We start from the raw sequence: 17,311 nt of genomic DNA, 5'->3' as shown, positions 1-17,311 counted from the left end.
GACTTAAACACAGGTACTGGAGCTACTCCAGCAATTTTAACATAACACCAATTCTGCTTTGATAATTATGGGCAATTATACTGATAGTAGAACACCATTCAGTTAATTGACCTTCAAACTTTCACAAGTGCTCAGGTCGGGTTAAGATGTCATTTCTGTGTTTGTATGGTCACCGTCCTACTGGTCGGCATTTTTCATAGATTTTGGTCATTAACAGGGACCAATGGAATCATCACCTGCCTTGTGTGTTTGTTCACGGGGCTGAATACAAAAAGGGTTGCGTCCAATTGAGAATATACTGTATGGAAAGACTTTGCACTTCACGTACAGTAAGTGCTGGTGTGAAAGCAAGAAGAAAAAGTCAAATTGCATTGAAAAATAGCTTGATTGCTTGAGCCAAATAAGAAAAATATTGGCAGCCAGCGGATTGTGCAGACTGTGGATTAAGCACTACAGGATAGCCACACGCATACAAATCTTTTTAAATCATATCAAATAGCTCAACAGCATCTTCCACCTATTTATATACTCACACAAACATGCTTTACAAATCAAATTAAGCAAGAAAAAAAAATCATTCAAGTGTTGCTTGCCATTTGGCTCGACCATTCACGCAGAAAAGGATTTAAATATCATTGGAAATGGGGCCAGCGTGATTGCATCACTTCCGGCTCAGTGGAGATACTAAAATGCCTCTGGTGCCCGAGTAATTCAATACTTCATATAATCTAATGAACATAAATAAAATAAGCCTGCGTTGCACTTGTTATCACCAGGAAATTGAGAGCTCTCACGGGACCAGTGATAATAATTATATCAGGCACATTTGCTTAATTATAAATGGAAAGATAGTGTAAACTGTAAGGACGGTCAGCTTTATCACACCTCTTCTCTGAGAAAAGACTTTGCTTTCTGTCCGACAAAATAGGGTAATGTAAAAAGTAACAGGAAACAAAAGAGTGATTCCCCTTCAGGATACTCACAGGGCCAGGAAATTAACGCCACCAAATTCAATTTTATTCATTTATTCATTCTAAAATATATTTTAGAAGGAAAAGTAGAAGTTTCATAATTTTCAGTGGCAATAACAATCAGACTTAGCAAAGACGCAATATGTGAAAACTGTGAGAGGCTCCAGGTCGCCACCTGACCCTCGTGATCATAAATGGATGGATAGATGGTTGGATAACAAAGAAGCGGACCTTTTGGGTGCATCAATCGGAAGAAGAGGGTTCGACTTTAGCAGTTTAACATATGTACAGTGAATGTTAGTATAAAATAAGCAAAACAAGCTTTACAAAGCATCAAAATAAAAGTTGAAAACCAAGCAAAAATTTCGTACTGCTATCTCAAAGCGTCTACATTTTAGGAATCAGAGTCAGCTTTGTTCGCGCCGTTTCCTCGGAAGTTGATTGTCTTTTCTTCTTCCAAGTGCAAGATTTGTAACACAGCCGATAGCAAACTGGAAAGCTCCAGAGAAGAGCAGATTAGCCTCACACAACAATAGAGGCAATGATGACGAATGGAGGGTGATCACCGAGAGTGAATACGAAAAGATGAGAAATGAGAGTGGAAAGTGACAGAGGGGAGATGAGACATTGGGAGCACTGACATGGTGACGGAGTGGGTCAGGAAGAAGAACGGAATGAGGATGATTGTCAGGGATATAGTGGATGGAGGAACCAAAAAAAAAAAAAAAAAGGGCGGATGTCCTTTTGGTAGAATGGCTTGTGATTGAGGTCAGTTTTCCCACCGGTTTGAGACTCCACTTTAATCACCCTCTGTCTGCCTCATCACCATGGAAGGGCCGGTCTCATCACACAAGCAAGGGACAGTGTAAAAGAGGAAGAATGATTACCAAAGAGAGATATACAACATTTGGGGAGGGGATGTCGTGATATCTCACAGTCCTTTTCTCACACTTAAATAGTGAGTCCAGATAAAGGGTCATAATCCACAATCAGCAATTTGGCTAATACGCGTCAGCACCTTTCAGAAAATTTGCAGGTGCAGATCATTTACTTGAAAGTGCACCTTTAACAAGCAAAGACACCCGCCATTTTTTAACCGTTACCGTTTTGGTATATTGGACTGAATAGGTTTGTGGCAATATTTTTGATGAACATGCCGCTATCTTAAGTATAGATTATATTTGATAGCAAAGCCGAGCATCCTAATTACTGCTTCGTTGGGTTTCTAAAGATGAAGACTACTCGGTTTATTGAATTTGAAAAAAATAATGGAGGCTATGTGCATTCCTCAAACATAGCCACAACAATTGGGAGAATTAAAATGATGCTAACCATAAGCAAAATTATCCACCGTGAAGAAAGCTAAGTAACTTGCCGATCTGTCAGTGGATAACACAAGTTAATTTGTGCAACATTAACAACATCATTGCATTTTCAATAGCATAACAAAGAGCCTAGCTAGCATAACTCCCGATTGCACTTCCGCTCTCGATTGCCCCCGTGTTAGAATTCAGCGTTACCCTCGGCGCAACGATCTGGATTCGATCCCTGTGGGATCTTCTGTCCTGCACCGCCGTTTCCTCCAACAGAACATCTAATAACATCCTCATCACATACACTCTCTCTGTCTCAGTCGCTGATGAAAGCAATGCCTGTAAGTGGAGATGCAAGACAAGTGCCTCCTTTCCAAATGCAATTGCAACATCACAGAAAAGCAGCGTGTCTTGTAGCTTTACAACAAATGTAATTTATCGGACGAGGACATGCATTCATACAAGGGAAAAGCAAGCGAATCTGTGGAGTTTTATGCATGACCGGCGTCATTGTTGCGAGGGTTTTTTTTCTGAATGAATGGTGGATAGATAGATAGATAGATTGTAAAACGCAGACACTTGAAGTGTCTTTTGAGTAATTAGATGTGGCATTGTGACAAGTCACCTCTTCTAATCTCATGGATGACTTGCAGATTTGTGGTCTATTTCATGCATGGCTGCTCACGTGAGCGGAAGAAGGAAACATCTTTTTTGTTGTGTGTGTGCGTGTGCGTGCATGCGTCTGTGCAAAATGACAGGATGCTCCTTGTTTACCGAGTGCAGTTATAATTTTTTATTCATCACGCTGGGTTAACCTGAGTGCATCCGTCCCCGTTTTAACCTTGAGACGGGTGCCGTCGTACGTGCATTGAGGGAATATGGCTTTACAAAGGGATTACTTTGTACAGTCGGAGTTTGCATTTCAATGTGTTAGGCTAAGACTCAAGCCGATCTTTCAGCATAATAATCATGAAATGATAGCAGAAAATGTTCACATAAAAGTACCGGTAATTATTTTCGAGGAGATAGCTGCAGTCATTTTGGCCAGTGGTCACCCCCCCACCACCACCACCACCACCAGAGACTGATGAATGGTACACCTGATATTTGAAAGAACAGCAACCACCTGCTGCATTCCCGTTCCGGACATACACTAAATGGTGCGTTACAAACATTCTGCCGGCAACCGTTTGTCGACGCAGGGGTTGAGGGAGTGGCTTGGACTTAAGTGGATTCGCATCAGGGTGATAATGCACACTCCAGATTTAAATAAATAAGTAAATATTGGTGTGACCCGGGACTAAATAGCTGCCCACCGGTGGTTAGGGACCCCCAATTTAGGCTTAGCGCTACCGTCCCAGTCCGTCACAAGGAGAGAGAAAAAAAAATCGTCAAAGCATCCATGCATGACGCCGTGGTAGGGAGGCATCAAGAAATACGAGAAGAAGTAGCACAGTGAGGAAGAGAGAGAAAACAGTTGGCTGTTTAGCCCCGATGTGGCACCAAAGAGCACACGAAGGGGTTGAGTAAGAGGATTGTTTTTCACCTTTTCCCATTTTTTTTTTCATCTTTTCATTTGGGTTCAGACAAGTGTCTGATTGTATTATGGTTGTCTTTATTAGAGTTAAAGTGTCCCCAGACAGACTTTGTTTCAGCACTCTACAGGATATGCATGTAATACAATCTGCTCAAGTTCAGCCTAGTTCAGTCTATTCGGCCTTGAGCTTGTACACACGCAAGTTTACAAGTGTTTCATTTTTTTTTCTTCCTCTCAAACTAAAGGTGTCCCCAGGTGTTACATTTCCGGCACTTTACGGGCTATTTAATTTCAGTATTGTCCTCTTTCAGTAAAAGTGTCCTCAGACAGGCTTTGTTCCATTTCCAGCGCTTTATACGTATGAAATACAGTCGGCCGGCTCTATATGCTCAAATTCAGGCTGTTTAGTGTTTCATAATTGTTCAAGGTGTTAAAGTACAAATCTTTGTTCAATTTACAGCACTTTTTAATAGCCTATAGGATATGCTCAAGTTCAGGCTATTTCGGTCTATAAAAAAAATAGCAATGTGCATAGCTTAGGAAGCACTTTAAACTTTAATTACCGGTACGTCAAAATATTATTGACTTCTCCTTTCTTACTGACCAACAAGTGACCCCACGGCCAAGAGGCTAATATGGCATGTGAAACAATGCCAATTAAATCAAAGCATTTGCTTTTACATTACATAAAACTATAGAACAGCTCAAATTGGAGCTTTTCACTTTGCCATGCCCCTGTGTGTATGTATACTGCTGCGTATGACATATTTGGAGATGGGTAATGTACATTTAATGAGGGTTGTTTGTTTTCAACTGGCACATGTGTCATATTTACAACAACACAGCCTATTTTATTTTGTTTATAATATTACCAATCAAGTTTTACCATCTGGCCGATGTTTCTAGTGCAAATGATGCATGCAAATTGAAAAAAAAACAACAACTGTGTGATGCACATTTTTTTTGCAGCGGATAACACTCTGAAAGTGTATTTGTTGGGCTAAAATAAATACACAAAAAAACATCCATACAGACATACATACATGAATAATAACACTGTGCTGTCATTATTTTTATACCCAGGTAGATGAGTATTCACACTTCCTCTGCTTGAACGGGTTGTTGTCCAAGGTGCTGAAAATGAAGCTCCTCCTTCGGCACCGGCTGCGTCGCTGGGGCTGCCACTGGTCAGAGTGATGAAGAGGCAAAGCTATGCGAGTGTCTGTGCCTGTGTTTGTGTGTTAATTCCGAGTTGAACACCCGCAAACATTTTTGCCCTGCAAATAATCACTCAAGGGGGATTTCTGCTCTTTATAACTTCACAGAGGATGGGGTGGGGGAAAAAATAATAATGCTGGATTGAAACTCTTCTATCCTCTTCTGTAAATACATAGCAAGTCTTACTTTTGGGTACCTTGATGGCACTTCATTTCACATGTTTAAAAGGTAGACGAGTGAAAAGACATCTGGTGGAGAGTGATAAAGATAAGGGTGTCCTCCAGCTCCCTGACCCGACACATCCCCTTCCTTCCAAACCGTCCACCCTACTCCATCATCCTCAATAGGAATCACTCAGATGTTTGACAGCAAATGAGGATAAATGGCAGACTTAGACTGTCAATTTACTTGGTCGTGGCCACCCAAAATTTCAAGGTAGCGAGGATAAAGGGTAGAAAGGGATGTGAATAATGTATCAGGCCAGTGGAAGTGGGTAAAAACAGTTTGGAGACAGGAAAATGAGTGACAGATTGAGCCTGAATAAGAGAGCTGAAAACAAGGTGAGAGAGAAGGAGATGCGCATGGAAAAAAAATACAAAAAACAGGACAATCAGAAAAAGGGAAGAGTGATACAGAGATGAGAGCAAATTGGAAGGGAGCAGGAATGTGAGATGGTGGCCGAGGTGGGCTCACAGAGTTTCATTTTGTGTATTGAAGTCAGGAAAATGGAAAATATAAGTACAAAATGAAAAAGTCCGAAATAAAAGTGATCTGTGATCCCAGATTTGAAAGTGTGTCTCAGCTTTTTGCTTTTTTTTTGTCCGTTTGTTGTAATTACACTGGTTAATTACACTCTAATTACACATTTTTTCATAAGAAATGGGACCCCAACAACAACAAAAGTAATCACACCAACTGTAATCACAGGTAGCCTTGCAGAATGTAACGAGATGCAGTCAATGAAGACGCAAATCATCAAGCCCTTACTAATGTCAACAGTTTGAGAGCTACTGAGTAATTTAATATCGTTAATCGTTGTTCTTGTTTGCACCGGCCATACTGAGAAGCGTGTAATACTTTGATCCTCCCATGAAGAGACAATAAATAATTCAGGCAAGATCACGTCAGAGATTATTGCTCTCAGACAACAGCAATCCAAACAGGTCAATGACATATTCGCAAAGGTCGAAACCCATGAAGGGAACAGATTTACCAAATGAATGATCCAGTGGGCGCGTGTGCTTAAATCGCAGGACTTCATTTGAAAGCGAACGCCGTGGCATCTCGAGCATGACTAAAATCAAGTGTAGAGATACTTGATGCTTGGGTGAACTTGTGCACGGCCCAAAGATTGAACTTCAAATAAAAAAGGACTAACTTCTAATGATTTATTTCCATGCTAAATGACAATAAAAATATAGACGACAAGGTACAGAAAGAGTTACGTGATACTAACAGACAGTGGCAATTATTGTCATCGACTTTTCTTTTCATTTTCCTCAAAGAACGGCAGTCACATCCAAGTCCCTTCTCAGGCAATTACCTTTAACTGGGTAACCTTTTCGTTCGCTGAAGAGGACTATTTTTAACTGCGCTTACAGTGTTACAGCACTATGCAGGAAATCACACTTATGTTGTGAAGACAAAGAAAAACAAACACAGAAATCTGTTTGAATTTCCATGTCTGGGATGATTGCATATGAGAAAATATGAATATCAATCTTAGAAGTGAGATTGGTGTCATACCAAAATAAATACGTCGCATGTTTTGCAAGCACTTGCATCTGTGGTAACATTACTCGTCATGTCAAGTACTACAGAATACAAAACAGAATGTACAGTGGTACCTGGATTTACGAACGTCTCTTCATCCGAATTTTTCAAGTTACGAAACGCCTCATCGTGAAAATATTGCGATGTCTTGAATATGCCAGGTGAGATGCTTATTGCATGCGAGGATCGAATGCAGACGTTTTTGTATGGCGTCACATCGCCGCACGTGCACACAGCTTTTGATCACCATCTTGTCGCTGCTTTTATGAGTCCTGTGTGGAGTTTGACTTCAGACTCTGCCCACCGCTGTGCCTTTGGCCCAACAGTTGCAGTTAGACTTTATTGTGCATTTTTATTGCGGATGTGAGTATGTTGTTAGTCAATTATTATAAGCAAGTTTGGAGTGAGGGAGGATGTTAAATAGCAATACAGAAACGAAAATTATAGCACATTACACTCCTTTAATAGGGCGGTGGGGTCAATATGGGTGTCTACGAAACAAGATTTAGACACACAATATTAATCAGGGTATCATGTTGAGACTAGTGGGGGGGGGGGGGGGACCTAGAACATATAACCGACCTAGAATATAGTGAAAAAAAGAAAATCTCAAACACATTTGACCTCCATATTTTAATATTTTATAGGACTTTATAGAGGCATGCATAACACCCTGGGATATGGGTGACTGCAAAGGACTTTGGAGATTAATCCTTTAAAAAGTGGAAAAGGGAAGCATTTGTGGGCATTAAAATTGCACCTCCAAAGCATGCTACTCATGACATGCTTTGGATGTGCATGTGGGCCGAACACGGCCCAGGAGTGGCAAAGGAAGCACTGGCTTGACTCTGGCAAACCAGATGAGGGCGAGTTGAGGAGTAAAGTATTTGGGCCAGAAATCAATTTACAACTGCAGCCCGTATATGGCCAGCCAGTATTGAGCCACCCTTAAATGCAGTTTCAGATTTGTTTTTTTCAACACACAGCCTTGTTTTACAATTGCACACCGATGCAGAATTCTATTCATCACACACACACACACACACACACACACACACACACACACACACACACACACACACACACGTGCGGGGTTCAATCAGGCCCGCAGGATAATTTAAAAATGAAAAAATTGCATAAAAGACACAGAATTAATATTTTTAATAAGGTGCAATTCATTGAGTATCCGCTAGGGGATGGCGAGGCGCTGTTTTGACCAGAGAAGAAGACAACAGCAGCCTCAGTCCGTCACTGAGACAGACCCATGACAGCAGACGCTATCAATAGCACTCTCACATTTACACATTTAATAGCACTCTCCTCAGTTTGTAAGGTGTAGGCAGGGATTACATTTAGATGTTATATGCACGTGTAAATGGTTTAAAACTTCCTTTCTTTATAAATCTTGTTTAATCATAAAGTGCATTACTATATTTTTCAATACCAATTACTTGTTAAAGTTTGTACAATCAGTGGGATCAATTGCAATGCATACATGTGAATGATAAAAGTAAATTGCACATTTGTTGAAGGAAATGTAAGGTGCTTCATGAAATGTTTTGTAAAAGATGCGTTCATTAAATTTCAACATTTTCCAAATGTTCTTGTGCTTCTTTATACCAAAACAAAGGAAAGACATATTGTTTTGGTTGTTTATAGCAAAGTATGGTATCATTTTAATGGTCCGGCCCACTTGACATCTACCGAGGCCGTATGTGGCCCACCATGTGAAAGGAGTTTGACACCAGTGATGTATAGTAAGGAATTTTTAGCCGAAAACAACAACCATGTACAGAAAGGCGTTTTTAGCCGAAAGAAAACGACCATGTATATTAAGGCGTTTTTAGACGAAACAAACGACCATGTATAGGAGGGTGTTTTTCGACCAAAAAAAGACCATGTATAGTAAGGCATTTTTAGCCGAAAAAAACCGACCATGTATAGTAAGGCGTTGTTCGACGAAAAAAACGACCATGAACAGTAAGACGTTTTGAGCCAAAAAACCCGACCATGTATAGTAAGGCGTTTTTAGACGAAAAAAGAAAACGACCATGTATAGTCAGGCGTTTTTAGCCGAAAAAAAGGACCATAAATAGTAAGGCGTTTTTAACCGAAAAAAAACGACCATGTAGAGTAAGGCGTTTTTAGCCGAAAAAAAGGACCATGAAAAGTAAGGCGTTTTTAGCGGAAAAAAACCACCACGTGTAGTAAAGCGTTTTTAACCGAAAAAAAAATGACCATGTAGAGTAAGGTGTTTTTGTCATGATTCGGTTTGGGACCAACAGGTGGCACTGTAGGGCTCCCTCTGCAGCTGCACACCTGTTGGTCATTAGGTAATTAGTGCTTTAAAAGGACTCCCAGCCCGACCACTCATTGTCAGGTCATTGTTGCTCTTGGCTACTGTCATGTTTGTTCGTTGCTTTTTGTTTGTTTGCTTGCAACTGTCATGTTTGTTTCTGTCATGGTTCTGTTCCTGTTAGTTTTTTGCCACAGTCATGGTTTTGTTTTGCTACTTTGGATTAGTTTTGGTTGTTAGCACTTTGTTTGTTTTGGATTCAGTTTTCTCTGTTTTATTAAATATAATTTGTCAAGTTCACCCTGCTCCTCCCTCCTGCCTGCTTTTTGGGGTCCACCACCACCTCGCAGCGTGACAGAATGACCTGACCACCTGGACCCCGCAGGTAATAAGGACTGTTCCCTATTCCACCATGTGCCTGGCGCAGCGCGTCTGCGGCCGACACCCTTTTCTCTTTCAGGCAGCGCTGGTGATGCGGCTGTCTTGTTTTTGTCTCGTCAAGCCGCGTCTACGGTGAGCCGAGCCCCGTCCGCGTCCATGTTGAGCCGAGGCTCGTCACGTGTCTGTTCGAGCTGAGTCACATTCACGTCGACGACGAGCTGTGGCACGTCCACGCCCACGTCAGGCTGAGCCCCTGTTCACGTCCGGCTGTCCCATGTCCCCCGTTACGTCGAGCTCCGTCCACGTCAGGCCACGCCCAGCCAAGGGATTGCCGTCGCTTTTGTTCCTGTTCCCTGGCGAGGTGAAGGTCACCGTCGCTTTTGTTCCTGTTCTCCGGCGAGGCGAAGGTCACCGTCGCTTTTGTTCCTGTTCTCCGGCGAGGCGAAGGTCGCCGTCGCTTTTAGTTCCCGTTCCCCGGCGAGGCAAGCCTTTTGGACAACTTGGGGATGTCTGGGATCCGTCCCTTGAGGGAGGGGTACTGTCATGATTCGGTTTGGGACCAACAGGTGGCACTGTAGGGCTCCCTCTGCAGCTGCACACCTGTTGGTCATTAGGTAATTAGTGCTTTAAAAGGACTCCCAGCCCGACCACTCATTGTCGGGTCATTGTTGCTCTTGGCTACTGTCATGTTTGTTCGTTGCTTTTTGTTTGTTTGCTTGCAACTGTCATGTTTGTTTCTGTCATGGTTCTGCTCCTGTGAGTTTTTTGCCACAGTCATGGTTTTGTTTTGCTACTTTGGATTAGTTTTGGTTGTTGGCACTTTGTTTGTTTTGGATTCAGTTTTCTCTGTTTTATTAAATATAATTTGTCAAGTTCACCCTGATACTCCCTCCTGCCTGCTTTTTGGGGTCCACCACCACCTCGCAGCGTGACAGTTTTTAGCCGAAAAAAACGACAATGTATCGTAAGGCGTTTTTCGACGAAAAAAACGACCATGTACAGAAAGGTGTTTTAGCCGAAAAAAAAGACCATGTATAGTAAGGCGTTTTTAGCCGAAAAAAAGGACCATAAATAGGTGTTTTTAGCCGAAAAAAAGGACCATAAATAGTAAGAAGTTTTTAACCTAAAAAACCGACCATGTATAGTAAGGCGTTTTTAGCCCAAAAAAACGACCATAAATAGTAAGGCGTTTTTCGATGAAAAAAACGACCATGAACAGAAAGGCGTTTTAACTAAAAAAAAAAAAACGACCATGTATAGTAAGGCGTTTTGAGCCGAAAAAAAACGACCATGTATAGTAAGGTGTTTTTAGCCGAACCCCCCCCCCCCGACCATGTCTAGTAAGCCGTTTTTAGCCATAAAACCCGACCATGTATAGTAAGGCGTTTTTAGACTAAAAAAAAGGACCATGAATAGTAAGGCGTGTTTGACCGAAAAAAACGACCATGTATAGTAAGCCGTTTTTGACCGAAAAAAACGACCATGTATACTAAGGCGTTTTTAGCCGAAAAAAAACGACCATGTATAGTAAGGCATTTTTGGACGATATTTATAGCCGAAAAAAACGACCATGTATAGTAAGGCGTTTTTGACCGAAAAAAACGACCATGTATAGTAAGGCGTTTTTAACCGAAAAAAACAACCATGTATAGTATGCCGTTTTTAGCCCAAAAAAACGACCATGTATAGTAAGGCGTTTTTGGATGATATTTTTAGCCGAAAAAAACGACCATGTATAGTAAGGCGTTTTTGACCGAAAAAAACAACCATGTATCGTCAGGCGTTTTTAGACGAAAAAAACAACCATGTGTAGGAAGGCGTTTTTAGCCGGAAAAAAAAGGACCATGTATAGTAAGGCGTTTTTAGCCGAAAAAAAGGACCATGTATAGTAAGGCGTTTTTGACCGAAAAAAAAAACGACCATGTATAGTAAGACATTTTTAGCCCAAAAAAACGACCATGTATAGTAAGGCATTTTTAGCCCAAAAACCCCACCATGTATAGTAAGGCGTTTTTGACCGAAAAAAAAGACCATGTATAGTAAGGCGTTTTTGGACGAAATCTATAGCCGAAAAAAACGACCATGTATAGTAAGAAGTTATTGATCGAAAAAAACGACCATGTATAGGAAGGCGTTTTTGGACGAATTTTTCAGCCGAAAAAAAACACCATGTATAGTAAGGCGTTTTTGACCGAAAAAAAAAGACCATGTATAGTAAGGCGTTTTTAGCCGAAAAAACCCCCCCCGCCCATGTCTAGTAAGCTGTTTTTAGCCATAAAACCCGACCATGTATAGTAAGGCGTTTTTAGACGAAAAAAAAGGACCATGAATAGTAAGGCGTTTTTGACCGAAAAAAACGACCATGTATAGTAAGGCGTTTTTGACCGAAAAAAACGACCATGTATAGTAAGGCGTTTTTAGACGAAAAAAAGGACCATGAATAGTAAGGCGTTTTTAGCCGACAATAAAACGACCATGTATAGTAAGGCGTTTTTGACGAAAAAAACCGACCATGTATAGTAAGGCGTTTTTTGACGAAAAAAAACGACCATGTATAGTAAGGCGTTTTTGACCGAAATTTTTAGCCGAAAAAAAGGACCATGAATAGTAAGGCGTTTTTAGCCCGAAAAAAACAACCATGTATAGTAAGGCGTTTTTGACCGAAAAAAACGACCATGTATAGTAAGGCGTTTTTTGACGAAAAAAAACGACCATGTATAGTAAGGCATTTTTGGACGAAAAAAAACGACCATGAATAGTAAGGAGTTTTTAGCCGACAATAAAACGACCATGTACAGTAAGGCGTTTTTAGACGAAAAAAAGGACCATGAATAGTAAGGCGTTTTTAGCCGAAAATAAACGACCATGTATAGTAAGGCGTTTTTGACCGAAATTTTTAGCCGAAAAAAACGACCATGGATAGTAAGGCATTTTTAGCCCGAAAAAAACAACCATGTATAGTAAGGCGTTTTTGACCGAAAAAAACCGACCATGTAGAGTAAGGCGTTTTTGGACGATATTTTTAGCCGAAAAAAACGACCATGTATAGTAAGGCGTTTTTGACCGAAAAAAAACGACCATGTATAGTAAGACGTTTTTAGACGAAGAAAAACAACCATGTGTAGTAAGGCGTTTTTAGCCCGAAAAAAACAACCATGTATAGTAAGGCGTTTTTGACCGAAAAAAAACGACCATGTATAGTAAGGCGTTTTTAGACGAAGAAAAACAACCATGTGTAGTAAGGCGTCTTTAGCCCGAAAAAAACAACCATGTATAGTAAGGCGTTTTTGACCGAAAAAAAAAGACCATGTATAGTAAGGCGTTTTTGGACGATATTTTTAGCCGAAAAAAACGACCATGTATAGTAAGGCGTTTTTGACCGAAAAAAAACGACCATGTATAGTAAGGCGTTTTTAGACGAAGAAAAACAACCATGTGTAGTAAGCCGTTTTTAGCCCGAAAAAAACAACCATGTATAGTAAGGCGTTTTTGACCGAAAAAAAAAGACCATGTAAGTGAGGCGTTTTTGGACGATATTTATAGCCGAAAAAAACGACCATGTATAGTAAGGCGTTTTTGGCCTGAAAAAAACGACCATGTATAGTAAGGGGTTTATAGCCCGAAAAATACGGCCATGTATAGTAAGGCGTTTTTGGCCCGAAAAAAATGACCGTGTATATATAGTAAGGCGTTTTTAGCCCGAAAAAAACGGTCATGTATAGTAAGGGGTTTTTGGCCTGAAAAAAAACGACCATGTATTGTAGGGAGATTTTGGCCGGAAAAAAATGACCATGTATATATCGTAAGGCGTTTTTGGCCTGAAAAAAACGACCATGTATAGCAAGGCGTTTTGGGCCCGAAAAAAAAAAACGACCATGTATAGTAAGGCGTTTTTAGCCCGAAAAAAAACGGCCATGTATAGTAAGTCGTTTGAGTGGAAGTTTTTCGTTTTGACTTCAATTTTTGACTGATTATAATCCCTCAAGGGGAAATCCAATTCATGCTCTGCTGTGTATAATTTGTGTTGCAAAACCACACACATTGAACCAACTTCCACACATGCACGCATGGCAAACAGCGCTGCATCCCGCTCGGAGTGGGCATGGTGCTTTCAACATGAGCCTAGAAGCAACGTGTTTTATCTCACCAACATCCAGTTGCCATATTCATATTTTGTCCGCGACAGGATTCGAATGATAAACCTTGGGCAACTAAAGCCAAAATCCTTACACACTATTGCCCCAAGATCAAGACCAAGTACAGTCTAACATTTAGGAATCATGACTGCTTTCTGGAGAGAAGTTATTTTATTTCTGTAACATTGTTAAGGTGCCATAGACATGAATGCATAGGCATAAACACCCCAATTGCTCTGGCACACCGATAACCCCACCATTTGATTCGTTTAATGTATCATATCCAGTAGATGAAACTCATGTGAGCAGTAGGGAACAAAATGTCCAGCTTTATGCAAGAGTTGCGTTGTGCAGCATTGGGCTTAAAGGGCTCGGTTCCACTGAAGAGTGTGAGGCAGGTTACAGTGACATGCCTTATTTTGTTCATAACGTTTTGCTTTTCCTCAAAACTGTCAGGTGAACACTCGCACCGAGTACTGTTCGTTGACATCGCATTAGATGTGATCCGGTAGAATATGTGTCACTGGAAGGCATTTCTTGGATGTGTCGACTACAGTAGTGTGAATATTATTGTGTGCAGGGTAGGTCTGTGTCCGTGCGCCTTGGTGTGTCTAGATGTGTTTGTGTGTCTAACTAGCCCGATGCGGTTTGTGCATTTCAGCTCAAGGGAGGTAAGTTATTGGACTGACCTATGTGGTGTGACAACAGTTGAGTCCGAGGCAATCTTGAGGACCAAACCTCAGCAGCCACTAGCTACCAAAACATATTAAAGATTAAAGCAGTCGCTCAGAACAAAGCCACCACTGTGTGCGCTTTTGGTCCAAGTGGACGTTGTGTGTTTTCGCTGCACTTTTGGGCCCTTGTATGTGTTTGTGGATGTACCTGCAAGCATGTCTGAATTTGAGTCACTGTGGCGTAGGTTCTGCTAGACTTGCAGAATCCACGTTTGCCATTGTAGTCCTGCATATCCAGTAATGAAGTGATAATAAACCAGCGGTTATGATTTATACAATGATTCTGGTTTTTATAGCCACGACTACACTGTCTGTCGTACGTGGTATGTTGTCTTATAATATGTTGTTATTTTATGTTAACTGTTCTGCAAAGCGCTTTGTTACAGCTGAAGCTGTTGTGAAAGCGCTATATAAATAAATATGTATTGTATGTATTGTATCACTAAATAGTTAACATGCATTAGCATTTTTTGTGTAAAACTGAAACAAAGAATAAAAGTAGATTACAGTAGAATTGTAACTTACCTGTAAGTTTTTTGTTCCCCCCACAAACATGTAAAGTAATATTAATACTGTGTTGCTAGTCATCGCTATTTGTAAGTCCTGGTATGTATATAAATATATTCATGTATCTTATTGTATCACAACTGTATTGTACTGTATTGTGTGTCATTTTCTATACCATTTGTCCTCATTAAGGTTGTGTTTTAGCTGCACCCGATTCCTGATTTGAGGCAAAATTGCAAACCGACAAACAGCCATTGACACTCACATCCAGAATGTACAGAATGGAAAATTTAGATTCTTCAACATTCAACCTAACGTGCATATTTTGGGAAAGAGGGAGGAATACAGAGTAGACAAAATATTTTGAATATCACACTTGCTGTGTGTGTACAGTACAGTCTTCAGATTTGAATGAATGACAGTCATTCGAAAGTTTCAGTTGTTTCTGGTGTTGTAGCAGGTACGTGTCATATAGCATGACGAAACCTATCAAAAAGTAAAATGATCACACAGATGAACGAACAACGTATTTTTTTAATTATATCTCTGTCATCAAATGTGGTACATTATATTTTTAAAGGTCAATGAGAAGCTCTTCTGGCCTTGACAAATACAGCTTAGGTAAATTTGAGATTAAGTGGACCGACTGGTAATGAAGATGCATGTGTGAGTTAAAAGGTTTGTGTGTGAGTATGATGATGTGAGCGCATGTGACAGAGCAAACGCATTGGTTGAGAGGTGAAGATGGCCAAAGTGACAGAGACAGATAGAGATTTCAAAAGGCTACCGTTTCTTATCAGCAAAGGTCACTCAAGCAATTACGTGACACATTGATTTATATCCCCAGAGGCAAGGCATCCTGCAAAAGCACGAGCAACGTGCTGACTCACAAACTCCAAAACACACACACACACGCAAAAAGCCTTTATCAATCTGCCTCTCACCCCTAATTATTATTGTTTGCTGTGGAAGTCTTACGCTTGGTGAGATCATTAAGGTCTTGGCCACAGGGAGGAAACTAATTTTTGTCGTCTGTCACAAGTTACTCAAACAAGTTTCAGGGAATCGGAGCTTTCACAAGTAGGCTAGCCACATGCATCAACCCATTTTTACATTCCTTTGTAAACAACCATGAAGGTAGTGAACGTGTGTGTGTGTGTGTGCGTGCGTGTGTGCGTGCGCCTACATGCATGCAGTCCTGTCAAATGGTTCATTAAACATTGTTGTCTCCTGCAGTGAGTCACCGTCTCTCAGGGCATCTTTTCATCTCAACTTCTGATGCACAGGAGCATGTTGAAATGCACACGTCCACTCACATTACAATCGATGCCAGACATACATGGTAATGAGCAGCTGGAGCTGATTTAGATTGATGACTACCTAATTCTACATAGCCGACACATACGTGCGTGCACGCACACACACACACACACACGCATACACATATCCTGGCAAAGCATAAATATGGAACATCCTCAAGCACCCTGTCACAAACAGTTACATGAACATATTTTCAATATCAACATTTGATCACTGTGACTTTGACTCCATTTCACTGATTTGTGCTCAGGGCTCTTTAGAAAGTGCTTCGTCAAATACATCGGGGCAGTTAATGGCGTTGCAGCTTTAGGGCAGAGTACCTGTTGGTGGAAAAACAAAACAAGAACATACTACAGAATTCAGTGACTGAAGGGATTTAGGACTGAACAGTGAACTCGAACAGATCAAGAACTTCACATTTTGCATGGTGATTATTGGGGAAATGAGTACACACACCTTTTCTCATAAAACATAATTAATTAATAAATAAAAGTAACTTGACATCACACACCTGATTTTAGGTGAGGGACACCCTGAACCGGTTGCCAGCCAATCGCAGGGCACACATAAACAAACATTTGCACTCACAATCACGCCGAGGGACAATTTGGAGTGTTCCATTAACCTCCCATGCATGTTTTTGGAATGTGCGAGGAAACCGGAGGACCTGGAGAAAACCCACGCAGGCCCGCGGAGAACATGCAAACACCACCCAAATCTTTCAATAATTTGTAGTCAAATTCAATACAAATTATTTTATTTGACTAATCAATCATGGGTTTTTTTTCCACCCCTCACTGCTTTGGCTTTTATGGACATTTCACTGACAGCTCAAGTTATCGTCAGGCCATGCATTAAATGAGGGATGCGCTTTTCAATGAAACCAAATCAATGTTCTCTTGGGTATGAATTTAAAGAAGCGAGCTTATTGAAAAGCGCTGTTGCGTGAACTATAGAAAATAAATCTGGTCAATGTAGAAATGAAATGAACAAAGGAGAAAGGAGGATGAACCTTTGAAAGCCTTTCCACCATCATAACTTTCAGGCAATAGACTCAAGGGAAACAGCTAATGTTTAATTATCACTTCACACGTGCAACACAGAGAGCCCACAACAATATACTCG

Source organism: Hippocampus guttulatus, chromosome 12, assembly GCF_054856545.1.
Source record: "Hippocampus guttulatus isolate MCC_2025c chromosome 12, RoL_Hgut_1.0, whole genome shotgun sequence".
NCBI lineage: Eukaryota > Metazoa > Chordata > Actinopteri > Syngnathiformes > Syngnathidae > Hippocampus > Hippocampus guttulatus.
The sequence above is the reverse complement of the archived record's forward strand: the minus strand, read 5'-3'. Positions refer to the sequence as shown.